Source organism: Armigeres subalbatus, unplaced genomic scaffold (genome assembly GCF_024139115.2).
Source record: "Armigeres subalbatus isolate Guangzhou_Male unplaced genomic scaffold, GZ_Asu_2 Contig613, whole genome shotgun sequence".
Classification (NCBI taxonomy): Eukaryota; Metazoa; Arthropoda; class Insecta; order Diptera; family Culicidae; genus Armigeres; species Armigeres subalbatus.
Window position 1 is genome coordinate 20,371 of NW_026943384.1, and position 5,172 is coordinate 25,542.

At 40.4% G+C, this 5,172-nt stretch overlaps 1 pseudogene; it reads left to right on the forward strand.

Annotated features, from left to right (window-relative positions):
* Window positions 1-2,876: 2,876 nt before the first annotated feature.
* Window positions 2,877-4,721, forward strand: LOC134204478 (chymotrypsin-1-like; annotated as a pseudogene).
* Window positions 4,722-5,172: the final 451 nt, after the last annotated feature.

The window sequence follows — 5,172 nt, forward strand, 5'->3', positions numbered from 1 at the left end:
AACCCCACACCTCCCGCACTCCTCTCCCACCAACATTCGAATGCATCGAACAGCATCGAACTAAAGTTTAATATTCAAATTACTAACCTGTTCACAGCATATTCCCTTACTTCCCGTGATAATGAACATGTTTCTTCAATGAATCCTATGTATTCCGGCTCGAATTGTAGAATAAATCAGCAGTTTCGTGCCAATTTAATAGCCCTTCGCGATTTGGTGGGTTCATCACTGCACTTCACCTCTTCTCAAAGGGCATTGGAAAAATCAAGTTTTTACTCACTGCTCCGCACATGAGCAGCCCGAAATGTTGATAGAATGCAAATTAAACACCACTTTTTGAAATTAGTCACTTATTTGAACCGAAAACTTAGTATAAACTGCTAGTTTTGCCCGAAAAAAAACGATTAAAAACTGATCGCGGAGCGAATGTAAACACCGCGGTGCACCGGCACCGGCAACAGCAAACTAAAAAGTAGGGTGGTTCAAAAAATAATTTTGCTTCGCCACGCTCAGTTAATTATGATTTATAATTTGGGTGTCATCCAATGGTTTGGGCTGGTTTGAATAGAGGCTTACCGTGCGCAGGTCGTTTCAGGTTTGTATGACAGTTGATATGGCGAGGTTGAATTTAACATTATTCTGATTCTGGCACTCCGTCATTGGGCGATGGCGAGGGGGGAGACCATGTGACTGGATGAAATATTGAGGAGCTTTAACTTCATAGACAATCATAGACAGATTTCAATCGAGGTTGCGATTCTTTCGCACGATAATTAGGCTTCTCAGAAGGCATCAGTGAAACGTGCAATTCAACAAAATACCCAGAATTTGTCTGTGATATCTATCGCACCAGGGGCAGATACTTCTAGTCTAGTCTAGTCTACACTATCGTACCAGGGGCAGATACTTCATACAAAAACTGTGACTTAAGGGTGAGTGGGGTATACAATGCTATATTTGCGTTACGTAATCAATGGATCTTTCCTGCGGTGCGGTTTTTGTTCACTGAAGTCTTTGGAATGTTGCTTTCAGCTATGTGGGTTCTCTTTTCGCCAGCGTTGGAGGGGAGGCGTCGTAGAAAGTGTAATAAAAGGTTTAGTTTCCCATACTAGTTTTCATACAAACTTGAACCGGCTTGCGCTCAACCAGTTTTTGTTCAAATCGGTTTTTTGAGGACACTCGGAGCATGGGACGGAATCGAGTGAGCGTGGTGGTGCTGGGGCGTTTTTTGAACCACCCTACTAATATTCTTTGTTTTTTTATAAATACGACACCAATACTACTACAGTATATGAAATTTTTTATTGTACCAATACTATCAAAGCTTTGTTTTGGTACTCAACCCACCTTCACCTTAAACATGATCAAGAAAAAAACAATATAGGTAATTCCTGCTATTTTCTCATGAACGTAAGACAAATGATCCAAAAATGATTCATAAAAAACTATATTCTGCTTTAACAATTTCCGATTTTTTTATCCAGGGTATATACTTACATATTATATATAAATTAAACACATTAGACATTAGACATAATACAAATAGTATTTTGGTCATTTCTTTTGAGCCCATAGTCCGATATGGTCAATTTTCAATAGGAAACAATGGGAAAGGATTCCGCGTCGAATGCAGTCTGTTGCGAGCAATCGGTTAAGTGCCTTAAAAAATAGTCAATTTTTTTGGTTTCGCGCAAACACATACTCACATAGACACACACAGACATCACTTCAATTCTTCGAGCTGAGTCGATCGGTATATGACACTATGGGTCTCCGGGGCTCCTACAAAAAGTTCGTTTCTGGAGCTTTGTATACAAGAAAGCAAAAATTCGATTTGGTGGATCACGTGCCCAGCTAAGCTCCGCCAGTTCAAATGGGTGCTTTAATGAGCGCTGTGCAACTCAAATGAGTTGCATAAGATCTATTATGACACTCATTTGAGTGCTATAATGACAAACCAACATCAGAACAGTAGTTACATGACAACATTTTGCTGAATTAGCTAAAGGCAAGTTAATCTATCGCTTCATGGTTTGCCGAGCTATGCAATGTGGCACGATTGATGATGTAAAATCCTACGTTTCTGACATTTCAAACGCACACCCCTCACAGATTAAAGTAACAAAATTGGTTCCTCGTGGAAAAAGCCTTGCTGATCTCTCGTTTGTGTCATTCAAAATAACTGTTTGCAAGAGCTACTCCAACACAGTGCGCGATTACTGGTACTGGCTCGATAGGATCACAGTTAGAGCATTTGAATCGAATCAGAAAAATGGCTCTGCAGTACGCCTTCCGAACAACTCGTGAAGCACTATCTCCAACAGCAGCATACTAGTTCACAATTCGTTACAAAACACTCTTCATCACCAAGGACGCACTACATCATGCACTTTGGAAGCCTCTGAGCCCCCCAGCACAGTCTAGAAGTTACGTATTGCTAATCACCTCTTACTTCAGGCGAAATCAGTGGTCTTGAACATTCTATAAACAACTTTCTGCTCTTTTCATTGGATGCTCGTTTGGAACCCCGATACAGATAATTGCCTGGGGAGCTTGGAAGAACACTCCGTTCATAATTTCCCAGGATATTTTCGGTCAAGTTGGTACTCATTTTCCCTATCAGCAATTGAGTGTGACCATTCGTTCAGCCGAACACTCTCTCACCATTAGAGAGATTCGTTAGAATTGAGACGAGAAGATGGCACCTTTCAGGGAAGGTGCAGGTGTTATCTAGTAAGAGCCCGGACGACTGAAGGAAGATGCATCGGCCAAGTTCTACAGCCGCAGACCAAACGATGATTGGATTCAATGGTACGTGACAATTGAATGACCGGTACAAATTAGCGTAATTGATGGTAATTAGCCATTGGTATGGAATGACGCACCTCGTAAGTTATCTGTTGAAAGTGTGAATGGTTGAAAGATCGATTTTTGATTTGCTACTTTCTATACTGCGCTAACGCAAGTCGAGCACATATGTATAATGTTGTTGTTAAATACCTTCTTCCGTTTGTTACATACCTTTCATCTCAAGAAGGTGAAAACACTTTGACCAAAGACACGGTAAGTTCTGGCATAAGATATTGGTACTTATTGTACCTGGGAGACGGTTTTAAATAAAACCAAGTGCGCTCTTTCAAAAGCAGCTTAGTCCTCACCTTATTTGTTATAACAAATACTACACGCCACTTTTCTGTGATATTGCACTGCGTGAGTTCGGGGATATTCTCTTTAGAAACAATTATTTTCACACGAAATTCATTACCAATTAAAAGTTAACTTGATTATTGAGTTTTAAGAGTTGGATTTTTAGTCAGAAAATCGAGCCAAAAGAAGAATCAATGAAAACAAATTGTCTAACAGTTCTGCATAGTAACTTCAAAAGCCAAGGAATCAACACATTTTATCATTAAATTACAAAAGATCATAAGATCGATTAGTTACGAATTAATCAATCAGATGAAGCTTTTGAAATTAATCTTTATAAATGATTTACCTGATTGAAACTGATAGATTTCCATTAACATGAAATTTTAATACCATGAACGAAAAACAAAATTCACTGACCATTGTCCACATTATAGTCAGAAGTCATATAGTCGGAAATGATTTATGACCAAGCACGTACATTCACAGTTTGAGATTAACTTATCAAAGATTCAATTTGCGTTTGTCAAAACACTAACAAAAGTACACTTAATACGGCGTGACGATATCATATCAAAGCATTGTCCGATAGTTAAAACAATCCGTCTGAAGCGATAACGGTAATCTTTAATGGTTTAGTGTCATTGAGATCCGTTTTTCCCATCTGAATAGCCTTTGAGTGACATAAAACAATTCATTCGGCCATCATTACGCCATCATCCAGCCGATCGCACAACTATAGGTGCTGTCCTTCTAATCCAGGTAGCCTCTGGTGAGTATTTGCACTTTTTCGGTAACCCGCTTATTGTAATTCGAAACTATTTCAATATTCCAATCAGCTGCCCCCACAACTAGAATCGTGAAGGCACGGACGCATCTATTTCACACACCCTTTGTGGTGTCTTTACGTGGTTCGATCAGCCATTCCGTGCGGAAGCATTCTCAACGAAAACTGGATTCTAACCGCGGCGCACTGCGTCAACTACTATACCACGCCTATTCTGCAATCGATCCAGGCTGGTCGTCCGATGTATCAAGAGATGTTGAGAATCCATTCACTACATTTCCATGTGGTCATCCATCCGCATGATGCGAGCAACAGCTATGAAGATATCGCGCTCCTCAAGCTGAAGGAACGCGTGTTCAGTGAAACTATTCAACCCGTGCAACTGGGCAAATGGTTCGAGTTGGACGAACTAACTGATGTTACCTGATAGGCTGGGGCCGTTTGGAGACCGATGGCGATCTACCGACCACGCTGCAGCAGGTGGACTACTTCGTCGTTCCCAATACGCAGTGTAATGTGTACCACAACAACCACATCTATCCGAGTCACACTGCTGCCGTACCGGAAGGAGGAAAAGGACAATGCAATGTGAGTAATTCTTGTGGTCTTATTTAGGGTATGTTGAAAGATTGACAATTGAATATTTTAGGGCGATTCTGGTGGTCCTGCCACAATGGAGCTAAGTTGGCATTGTGTCTTGGAGTATCAACCATGCACCGTCGCACCTTATCCCGGAGTGTTGACTATGTCATATTACATTGATTTTATTCAGGAAAACATAAGTTAAAGTTTATTGTGATCAGCAAAATATGAAATTGAATGATTATTTAATAAAATACATATTGTTTGCATTAGAATCATAAGGGCGTAACTAAATTGATGGATTCCTCTTAATCTGATTTGTCGTTTCAAAAGCTACAACCGTGATCGTTACTTTTGGTGCAACAATCTGATAATCTCTAAAAACCACCGGTAAATGATTAGATCTTACATCGAGATGGAGCGAACTAGTTGAAGAGCCTGCTTCTTCTGAAAACTGAGGAGAGGAAAAAGAGGAAAAACCAATAATACAACCTGGCAATCCATATCCAAGTGGACGGAACGTTGGAACCAAGGTACCAGGCGGCGTCATCAGGGCCCAACACTGACACCACACACAAACGTGAGTAATGTTAATGGTAGGACATAGATAGGACGATAGGGACGTTAGGAACATTCCGAATAAAACCGTCGTTTAA